Here is a 12,201-nt window from a genome sequence, read left to right on the forward strand (position 1 = left end):
TAGGGGGGACCCAAACAGAGAAACATTTTCAAAACCCTCCTGAAGTGATTGCAATAGGCACCGCTGGATAAGATTCTCCACATAGGAGGGGCTTTCTGTTGGTTTTATTGCCGTTTTAAAACTGAGAGTTTCAAGAGAATGAGAAGACAAGCCACAGACTGGGAGAACCTCCTTGCAAAAGGCATATTTGATGAGGGACTGTTATCCAAAATATACAAAGAGCTCTTAAAACTCAATAATAATAATAAAACCAATCCAATTAAAAAATGAGCGAAGACCTGAACAGATACCTCACCAAAGAAGATATACAGATGGCAAATGAACATACGAAAAGATGCTCACATCATAGGGCATGAGGAAATTGCAAATTAAAACAGCAATGAGATATCACTATACATCTATTAGAACGGCCTAAATCCAGAACACTGACAACACCACATGCTGGTGAGGATGTGGAGCATCAGGAACTCTCATTCATTGCTGGTGGCAATGCAAAATGGTACAGCCACTTTGGAAGACAGTTTGGCAGTTTCTTACAAAAGTAAACACACTTTTACCATGTGATTCAGCAGTCACTCTTCTCAGTATTTTCTCAAGGGTTTTGAAAACTTAAGTCCACACAAAAACCTGTACACAGATGTTTGCAACAGCTTTATTCATAATTGCCAAAACTTGAAGCAACCAAGATGTCCTTCAGCAGGTGAATGCATAAATAAGCTGTGGTAAGTCCAGAGAATAGAATATTCAGCACTAAAAAGATATGAGCTATCAAGCCATGGAAAGACGTGGAGGAGCCTTAAATGAGCATTACTAGGTGAAGGAAGCCAATCTGAAAAGGCTACATACTATGTAATTCCAACTATATGACATTCTGGAAAAGACAAACCATGGAGATAGTAAAAAGGTCAGTGGTTGTGAGGGGTTCGGGGGAGGGAGGGATAAACAGTTGGAGCATAGAGGATTTTTAGGGCTGTGAAACCGTCCATGCGTATGTTACTATAATGGTGGATATATGTCATTATACATTTGTTAAAACCCATAGAATATACAATACCAAGAATGAACCCTAATGTAAACTATAGACTTTGGGTGACAAAAAACAAAACAAAACTAAGTGGATAGAAGATTATGGGGGAGGTCAGAAAAAAGAACATAGTGATTTAACTCGTTTTAAAGAGTGAATGACTTATCAAATGTCATTTCATTACAGTGTGCCCTTTGTGTCAGGCACTCAGCAGGTGCTTACAAATGGGTGAGTGAACAGAATGGAGCAACCATAGCCCTCATGGAGCTTCCATTCTAGAAAGCCTGCTTGAAAAGCATGGAGAAAGAAGGGGAAAGAGAGAGGACTTGGGAATTGTGCCTCATGCTGATCTGTCTCAGCCTGGAGAGGGGCTCCCTGTGGTGTAGGCTGGGAGGGGAGCAAGCCCAAAACTATGAACCAGGATAAAACCCCAAAGAAGGGCTCCCTCATCACCCCACCTTCTCGGACCTCAGTTGAGTGGACACCTCAGCCCTAAGCAGCTTCTTGTTTCTTTCTCTCCTGGCAGGTGTATTGACCCCCAAAGAACTGAAAACAGGGTCTCAAAGAGATATTTGTACACCTATGTTCATAGCGGCACTATTCAAATAGCCAAAAAGTGGAAGCAACCCAAGTGTCCATCAATGGATGAGTGGATGAGGAAAATGTGATAAGTACAATGAAATACTATTTGGCCTTAAAAAGGAAGTTCTGACACATGGTGCAACATGGATGAACCTTGAGAACATTATTCTAAATGAAATAAGCCAATCATTAAAGGATAAATATTGTAGGATTTCTCTTATACGACATACCTAGAGTAACCAAATTCATTGAGACAGAAAGTAGAATGGAGATTGCCGTGGGAGGAGAGGGGGGAATGGGCAGTTACTGTTTAATGGCTACAGAGTTTCCATTTTGGAAGATAAAAAAGTTCTGGGGATCAATAGTGGTGATGGTTGCACAACAATGTCAATGTACTTAATGCCACTGAACTATACACTTAAAATGGTAAATTTTGTGTTACGTGTGGTTTAGCCCAATTTTAAAAAAGGAGTTAGGCACTTCTACTCACCAAGACTAGAGCCCCTATCAGGCTGGCTCAGGTAGGGTGGGCAGGGGCACCAGGAGAGAGGCCGCCTCTCAGAATGCAGCACCAGGAGCTGCGATGGAGCCAGCCTCCCAGAACAGGGCGGCTGTGGCTCCCAGGCTGCTGCCTGTCGTCCATCCTCTTCTCTCCTCTGCTGTGCTCTGTCCTTCTGCCTCACAGCTTCTGCTCCAGCACGCTGCTTGCTTCCTCACTTCCCTCCCTTGCCCACGACCCTTCAGGGCACTCCCTACCTCACGCTCTTTCCTCAGATGTTCTTTCATCCTAAGCTTTCCAGTTCACTGCCTCTTCCCTGTAGACTCCAGTTCAAATTTTGAAGGAATCAGATTGGTCATCCCATTTGAGGGGAAAAGGCACATTTTAAGTGTCTAGAAGGCTGTGGGCAGGTACCCTTGGCCCAATCAGCTCTGCCAGGTTAGTGGGCAGCCTCCTGGGCAGCCTGGTCAGCCGGGGTCTGGCCACCAGCTCTCCAGTACAGGGTATGGGTGGCAGTGACAGTGGGTCCTGATGATGGGACTTACTAGAACAACAGTGACCCAATCTGAAACGTCGAAATTATTTATCCCAAAGTCGGCCACGCTCTCCTTCCCTTTCTTATCCCCATAACCTTTCCATCATTTGTTATTCTGTTGCTCATTCACTCTGGAAATAGTAAATTACATACCAGGCAAGGCCCAGCTTAGTCATTTTTACATTCCTGCATCACCCCATGGTAGCGCTCAAATGTTTATTAATAGACTAATTAATGGGAAAATGAAAACATAGAAAAAGCTCTGGATTTGGAATCCAAAGACCCCAGTTGAGTCACACAAGGTCACTTCCTGTTTATGTGACCTTTGAAAAAGCATCTAATTTCTCTGGGCCTCCGCCTCAAATACTACAAAATGAGTGGGCTAGAATACATCGGTGGTCCAGAGGATGTTGCCCTGCATCCCCTAAGGGAGTTGAATGGGTGTCTTTCTGGCAGAATTTCTCAAAAATATGCTAATGGGCCTTATGAACTTTCCAGAGAGAGGTTCAAGTACAGAACACTTCCCAAAATCACTAGTCCACAGAATCCTTTAACCATGGAACATCCCATGGGGCTTAGGCTGGGAAAGATGAAAGACCTGTTAGGATGCACATGACTTCCAAGGGCTGATTTCACCTCAGAATCTCAGACCACACGTGAGTCTGTTTGCTGCTACTTGTTTACTCGCCCGGAATAAATTGCTTTGGGTGTTAGCTTTTAAATGATCTTGGCTACCTTTGGTCATTTCCTTTCTGGAGCATCCTCTTGGCTGTCTGAGGTTCATTTCCCTCTGTTTATCAGTGACCTGCAGGTAACCAAGGCCACTGACTCAGGTTCTACAAAGTTGCTCCTCCTTATCTCAGGATGACATGGCACCTCCTGTTACCAAGAAAGATAAGGCGCTGACACACCATGCGCCAGCCGCCACTGCCACACCCTGCGAAGGCGGCTGAGGGGCAGTGTGACCTAGAAAGGCCCCTGAGTTGTCATCTCGCTGCCAGATCATTATCTTGGCCAGCCGGGTGAGAAGTGGGAGGCCCAATCTTACCTGTGGGTTTATGATAGGAAAGTTAAATATCTCTCATGCCTTTGATTAACGGCCAGGTATTATAACTGATTGGGGAGCAAGGAGCACCATCAAATCAAAATATGGAGTGCTCCGGGCAGCCAGAGGACTTGGAGAATGCCTTTCTGTACTGGTTTCCTGGGGCTGTTGTAACAAAGTACCATGAACAGGTGGCTTAAACAACATAAATAGATTCTCTCACTGTTCTGGAGGCTGCAAATCTGAAATTGAGGTGCTGGCAGGGCCACGTTCCTACGAAGCCACTAGGGGAGGATAGCTCTTTGGCTCTTCCAGCTTCTGGAGGCCCCAATATTTCTTAGCTTGAGGTAGCACAACTCCAATCTCTGCCTCCATCTTCACATGGCTGTCTTCCCTTTGTGTCTGTTCCAAATTTTCCTCTTCTTATAAGGACAACAGTCCTACTGGACTAGGGGCCTACCCTAATGACTTCATCTTAATTTGATTATATCAGCAATGACCCTGCTTCCAAATGAGGTCACATTCACAGGTACCAGGGGTCAGGACTTCAACATATCTTTTGGGGGACATGACTCAAACCATAAAACCCCTCATGTCAAGGAAAAGTATGTTTGTGTGTCATTTGTGGGCAGTGTGTTGCATTTGGCCCTCTGAGCCTGTCTGTGAACAATGACCATCTAATCTCTCCTTTGGGGCCTATTCCTTGTTTTCAGCAAAGAGACCAGAGTCCAGGCACCTTCAGCACAAAAGACAGAGTTTAGGGCCAGGGATGTCAAAGGTATTTGAGGCTGTATTTGCAGATGAGCATACATTCGCGAGACACTGTAATGGAGGAGTTAGGAGTCAGCTGGGCTCATTTGAATCCTGCTTCCACTACTTGCTAGCTGTGTGAATCTGGGCAAAGCTCTTGACCACTCTGAACTGTGGCTTCCTCACAGGCAGGCGGGAATGACACCAATCTCATCCCAGTGGTTCTTACTTGGGGGAAATTTTGCCCCTTAGAAGATATGTGGCAATGTCTGCAGATATTTTTGATTGTCACAGCTGGGGGTGCTACTGGCACTTGGTGAGTAGAGGCCAGGGATGCTGCTAAACATCCTACAATGCACAAGACCGCCCCACACAAACAAGAATTATCTGGCCCCAAATGTCAATAGTGCCAAGGTTGAGAAACCCTGCCCATGCTTATGGGGTTGATAATTAGCTTTGGAAATGAGGCATGCAGGGTGACCAGTGCATGCCTGACATGGAATCAATCCAATAAATGGCAGTTCTACACATTGAAAGGTAGGGAGTTTATGACAATCCCATAAAAACATTCGAACTCACTAGAAGTTTCAGAATACCAAGAGGAAAAAGATACTCGAGCTCAAAGCAGTCTCTGAATTATGAATGCCTTAGAAACATAAAGAATATAAAAATATAATTGGCTAATGTAGATAGTGAGGCATATAGAAGGGATAAAAATATTAATGAATATTATAATGTCGCATGCAGGTGAGACATTATGAGGTGAGAATTTTTATTCTCATTTTATAGGTGAATAAACTGAGGCTCACGAGAGTTTAGTGTCTTGTCCCCGGGTTATGAATCTAAAGTGATAAAGCTGGTATTTGAGCCCAGGTGTCTCTGTCACCAAGCCCACCCCTCTCTGTTGCCCCACTCTAATTCACACGTGATCACTGCAACAGACAAACACATTAGTCATGAACCCGATGGCATGGATGCTGAGGAAGGATGCGAGGGAGACCCTCAGGAGAATCAGGAACCTGGCGGAGGTGCCTCAGGGATTCCTAAGGATCTCTACCATTCTAAGATCTCCTCTCTCTTCCCTGAATTTGAGTCCAGGCCCCTGTTGATGTCCTCTCTGGTGATCCTGACAGCTGGACCAGGCCTCCAAGAACAATGCAAAATGCTAAAAAATTAACCCATTTACTTTCCCTCCTCTAGCTTCCCATGGCAAGTCCTATTCCCTCAGAGTAACAGAGCACCAGTCCACCACAAAGAGGAGAGCATCTAATTTCATCAAAAATGTGACAACAATAGCACAAAAGCCGGGAGTGGAGAAATGGACGTGTACTTTTGTAAGGCTCTTGAATATACATGGAGAGGTATAATATCGCATGAAAGCAGACAGTAGTAAGTTAAGGATGTATATTATAAGCCCTAAAACAACCACTAAAATAACAATACAAAGATTTACAGCTAATAAGCCACAAAGAAGATAAAATGGAATCATAAACAGTAATTGGTCCACCAAAGAGGAAATACAAATGGCCAGCAAGCACATGAAAATGGAGATGTGCAACATTATTGGTTGTCAGGGAAATGCAGATCAAAACCACAGTGAGAAACCACTTCATACTCACCAGGATGGCTATAGGCAAAAAGACAGACACTAGCAAGTGTTGGAGAGAATGTGGAGAAATAAAAACACTCATACACTGTTAGTGGGAGGGTAAAATGGGGCAGCCACTTTGGAGCAGTGTGGCAGCAACTCAAAAAGTTAAACACAGAGTTGCCATGTGGCTCAGCAGTTCCACTCCTAGGTATATACCCAGGAGAAATGAAACATATGTCCACACAAAAACATGAAAGTTTATAGCAGCACTATTCATAGTAACCAAAAGGTAGAAACAACCCAAATGTCCATCAACTGATGAATGGATAAACAAATGTGGGATACTCGTATAGCGGAACTCATCCACAAAAAGGAATGAAGTACCGACACATGCCATGATATGAATCAACCTTGAACACGTCATGCTAAGTGAAAGAAGCTGGTCACAAAGGCCCATATCATACGGCTCCATTTATATGAAATGTCCAGAGTAGGCAAATCTATAGAGACAGAAAGTAGATTAGTGATTGCATAGGGCTGGGGGTGGTGTAGGAATGGGAGGTTTTGGGGGTGATAGCTGAAAGGTATGACGTTTCTTTTGGGGATGATCAGAATGTTCTATAATTGATGATGATGGTTACACAATTCTGTGTATATACTAGAAATCATTGAATTGTGCACTTTAAATGGGTGAAGTGTATGGGATGTGACTTATATCTGTTATGTTCTTTTTTACCCACACTTCTCCTAAATTTTTGAGGCTGTATTTGTTACAGCTGTTACAAGAAAAACTAATCAGTCAAAAAGTAGGCAGAAAAATAGGAAAATGGGAAAAAGGAATAAATGGAACAAATAGAAAACAAACAGCAAGATGGTCAATTTAAACATAACTGTATCAATAATCACATTAAATTTAAATGGTCTAAAAGCTTCAATTTGAAGGCAGAGATTGAGAGTTTGGATTTAAAAAGCAAGAACTGACTATATGCTGCCTGCAAGAAACTCACTTTAGCTAGAAAGACGCAAATAGGTTAAAAGTAGAAAGATGGAACAGAATGTACCATGATAATACTAAGTAACTACAAAAAAAAAAAAGCTGGGAGATATATTAGTATTACGCAAAGTAGATTCCAGGGCAGAGAATATTACCAAGGACAAAGAAGGTCATTTTATAATGATAAAATGGTTAATTCATCAAGAGGATATAACAACCTTAAATATTTATGGGCCTGATACCACAGCTTTGAACTACATGAAGCAAAAACTGATAGAACTCCAAGGAGAAATAGAAAACTCCCTGGTTATATTGGATATTTTAATTTAACCACTTGTCATATAATAACTGAGAAGGACATTTGGAGACTGTCTAATCCAGTCCACTCATTTTACTGCACGAGGAAAATGGGGCGCAGAGAAGTCCACTGAATGACCCAACTGATGACGATGGAATTGGTCTCTGGAAGGGCCTGGGCACTGGGGTTTTGACAAGTGTCCCTGGGGCTCCTATGCACAGCCAAGGATAAGAACCACTGCCCGTAAAAACCAGTCCACACTACAGCATTTCTTGAATACCTTCCTGGTTTATTGCCATATCCGAGCGCCATCTGGGCTTGGGAATATATTAATGTATGGACAGCTGTATCTTTGGCCATAGACAGAAGATTGCCAAAAAACATAAACCCGCCAGATGGAAAACAATATAATTAAATTCTAGCTAGATACTGGTGCCTGCCAAGATTCTGAGCCTGAAGACACCATTTTCTCTATGGAAAGAGATTAACAAACGTGAGAACGTGTTATGGTCATGGTGGTCCTGAACTGAGGGTTTCTCCTTGACATAGTCAGAGTGACAGTCAGAGAAATGAAATGGCAGAGATTCCCCATTGAAGGATTCAGTCATATTTAATCTATGTCTGGGGTCTCCCAAATTCTTCTTTCTCGCCACCGTTGGATCACTCTTTGGGGGATGCTCTTTAAGGCGTTTGAGATTATTTCTTAAGGGAGTCGTTCCTGAATGTGGGGCTGTGAGGTCAGGGACCACGCTCACCAGGCCTCACTTTTCCAATATTTAGGAGAAGTGTGGGTAAAAAAGAACACCGATGACAATGGTGAAAGGGAAAGAAGACGAGAACCAGAAAAGTGCATCATGAGGTTGAACCTGGCAGGGTGTTGACAGTGGGGACCCGGCTGCCACCAGGTGAGCCTAAAGGGGGAGGCAGGACAGGGGAGGTCCACCTGCTGTTCCTATGTGTGATGGCCTTCTCTCTGGCTCCAGCCAGGAGTGCTTCCTCCTTCTGGCCCGTGGCCTGGCTGAAGGACCTCCTCACCCCACTCCCACAAGTGCAGGGTCGGAGGGCATCGCCTTGATTTATCCTAAGTTGGGAGAGTTGCCTCACTCTCTCTTCTACCTCTATTCTGTGCTAAGAGGAGGCTCTTAATTAGGCACCCAGAAATCAAAGTAATAGGTTCTGCCAAGAAGAATCTTTCATAAACTGTCAAATTTAGTAAACAAGAAAGAATAAACTGTTCTGTGAATAAGTTGAAGTCTGAAACTAACTGGAAACATTGCTTTTAAGAGGAAATGAATACAGCAAATGGGAGCTAGAGTTCTTAAGTGTGATGATAATAATCACACCACTTTAAAGATTAATGAGTATTAATAATAATAATTCTGGAGCCGGGGGACAACGCAGTGCCTTCGATGGTAAATGTTCTCCATTTTGGTACTGTAAATGAAGCCACCGCGTTCTGTTGAGACTTTGCTACAATAATCTCCAGCAAAATGCTCCCTAGGAAATAAAATGCCAATTGGAAAGGCATTTACAATTGTTGGAGAAAGGACAAAGGTCTTCAATTTTCAGCCATGAAATGAAACAATGTATCAGTCAGTAGAGTATGAGTTTTAAAAGAGGAATTTGATACAAAGACACTCAAACTTGTACTGTCAAACTTTCATTCCTGCCTTTCAATCCACTTTCCTGGGAGAAGGCCAAGTCCACTGAAGGAAGGAGAAACATCACTTCTGGGTTCCCTGGAAGTTGTGAATGGGGGTGCCTGTTTTTAATTGATATTGGTCTTGGCTGTGGGGGCTGATGCTAAGCCATTTACTAAAATCAAACAGAGGCCGGTTTGCATGTAAGAACAATTGGGAGCTGTTTCTTCCTCAATATTCACACATCTGACCAGAAGAAATAGGTTCCTCTATTTCTATCAGCAGACAGTGACCCCTTGGCAAATAGGCTGGCACATCTGCAAATGGATAAATGGAACCTAAATGGGGAAACTTTTTTCACAATCCGTTTTATTCAGTTTATTGTCATGAAAATGTTTTGATTGATTCTCTTTAAAATTTTCATTTGGAAAAAAAAAGGCTATGCAATAGATAATCTCGATAGACTTATACATATGAAAGAAACCGAATATTAGTAGCCTTCCAAAACAGAAAGTACTGGGCCCACATGGGTTCACTGGTGAGTTCTACCAAACATTTAAGGAAGAATTGATACCAATTCTGGATAATTTCTTCCAGAAGATAGAGGTGGAAGGAATACTTCCTTAACTCATTCTATGAGATCAGCATTACCCTAATACCAAAATCAGACAAAAATATTACATTGTTTCATGCAACGGAACATTTCTGTATAGGACCATGATGTCAGTTAAGTTGTAGCATCATTTTGAGACCAATCATACAGCATTTTTAAAAAAAGAATTGAATATTTTAAGTGCAGACATTACGAGCTTTTTAAAAGTAAAAAATTATTAGAGTTTTTCAAACTAGAAATGAAAAGTCCATTAAAGAATCCTGCAGGTTTCAATTTCTAATAAGGTAAATGCCATTCCCTACAATCCACATAAACAAAAAGCTCCTTAAAAAAAAAAGTAAGGGATTTTTGAGACTAAAAAGTGAGAAAATCACTGGATTATCCCTAGCCGTGATAGGTCAGTTTCTTGCTATGACCTTATAAGGGGTCATTGTAATGGGATTTCAAGCCCCACGTAAGTTCCTGGCTGGGCCTAGAGTTTTGGTCCTTCTAGCTCAAGAAGCTAGCTTTCCATCATCAGAGGGATTTTCACAAGTTGCATTTTTTCCTCTTTGGTTCTTTCTCTATTTTGCTTACTATTTTTTCTTTTTTCCCTCTAAACCTTTCTTTTTCTTATTTTTTCTTTCTTTTTTTGTTTCTTTAATTTTTAAATTTTTTTCTTCTCATTTTCCTTTTCTTTTTCTTTTTTATGTTTTCTTATTTTTGGTTAATTAAAAATTTTTTTTCAATTTTTCTTTTTTTTTGAGGAAGATTAGCCCTGAGCTAATATCCACTGCCAATCCTCCGCTTTTTGCTGAGTAAGATGGGCCCTGAGCTAATATTCATGCCCATCTTCCTCCACTTTATATGTGGAACACCTACCACAGCATTGCTTGCCATGTCTGCACCCAGGATCCAAACTGGCAAACCCCAGGCCACCGAAGCAGAACATGCAAATTTAACCACTGTGCCACCAGGCCAGCCCCTTTTGTTAATTTTTTAATTTTTATTTTCTCATTTTTCTTTTTTATTATTTTTATTTTTCTCACTTTTTCTTTATTCTTTTCAATTTTTGCATTTTCTTTCTTTGTTTTTTTTCTTTTCCTCATTTTTTCTCTATTGTGGGAGGAGGGACTGTGAAAATTAATAAAAAGAAACATTTAAAATGGAGTTGGGAGGCCAGAAGAGAACTCTCATTCATGTGCCATAGGAGGAGATGTACCTTGCATGTCCAACAAGAAATAATGCTACTTACTACCCCAGCAGAAGGGAGAAAGAAATACCTCCTTGCCCAGCAACAGCTCAGCCAATGAGAGACTGCCATAACTCAGCCAATGAGAGGCTGACATAACTCAACCAGGGAAAAGCCACTACACCTTGAATGCCCAGTCTCCTCCAATGGACTACTCATTTACAACAGCCCTTCCTAACTTCATAAAAGAATGTTTCTCTCCTTTGTTTCTCTGAATTTGTGTGTGGTTTGTCATAGACCACATGTCCCAAATGCCTCTTCTTGCCATTCTTGAATAAATCCATTCTGCTGGTAAAATAACTGGTTGTTTACTTGTTTTAGGTCAACACTATTTGATGGCCTGTAAGGGGATCCAGAGAAGACCCTTGACAAGTCTAAGAATGGTGGGTATAGGGTTGCACTACCTACAGAGACCATTGAACTCACTGCTTTCTCACCAAGGCTGGAGTTTGAAGTTAAGTTTTCTCCTGAATTTTGAGCTCCACACTCTGTGTTTTTAAGCTCTCCAGGCCTTATTTTGGACCTGTACTTTACATTTAAGGCTTTTTCCCTTTCTTCAAGTATTCTTTTAGCCTCTGGCCTGATTCCTTTTGGAACTCGGCTGTTCCTACTGGAACTGTGCTATTCAGACTTTGTCCTGACTTCTGTGGGACCGGGCTGTTCTGCTGGAACTCTACTAGTATTTGGTCTGCAGGCTGTTTAGATTTTTTTTTTTTTTTTTTTTTTTTGGTCTAGAGAAAAACCTATGAGAAATGGGATCCCAGTCTCCTAAATGTTTTGGGCACCCTCCCCTGCACTGAGACTTAAGCTGACTTTATGTTTAAAAACTGCAGTCCCTCCTCATACACATTTCTAACTAAATGGACCAATTTAACCAGAAGTAATTTAGAACACCAATGGCCATTATGGGGAACTTTTGAACTCTCCAAACTTACTTTTCTTAAAACCAAATTGGATAGCCATAGCTCTAAAATTGCCCAAACTGAAAGGAACACCTGTTTCTATTGGTATTTTGAGGTTTCCAAATGTTATCAGGAGTCTAAAATTGCCTCTCTGCAAAATAAAATTTTAGGATTAACTGAGGCAAACAAACAATTAAGAAAGACAAAATGGCTTCGGAAGCGTCTCTTTTCCCTCCCCCATCTCGTTTGTCTCCAGATGCATGGGGCAGCTGTCTTGTGCTCAGGCCCTGCCTCTGGCACCATCTTCCTCCTTCCCTTCTATACCACCTACACCTCCTCTATACCCTCAGTTTCCCCATTCTAATTCTTTCACTGCACTTCCATTTTTCTCCAAGCCTCTCCTCTCCCCGCCCCGGCCCCGTACCTATCAGAACCTGTGCCCTTAAAGTTAAGTCTTCGAGGATGCAAGCAAACCCCAAATCTCTTAAGTTCCCTGG

Source organism: Equus przewalskii, chromosome 4 (genome assembly GCF_037783145.1).
Source record: "Equus przewalskii isolate Varuska chromosome 4, EquPr2, whole genome shotgun sequence".
Taxonomy (NCBI): Eukaryota; Metazoa; Chordata; class Mammalia; order Perissodactyla; family Equidae; genus Equus; species Equus przewalskii.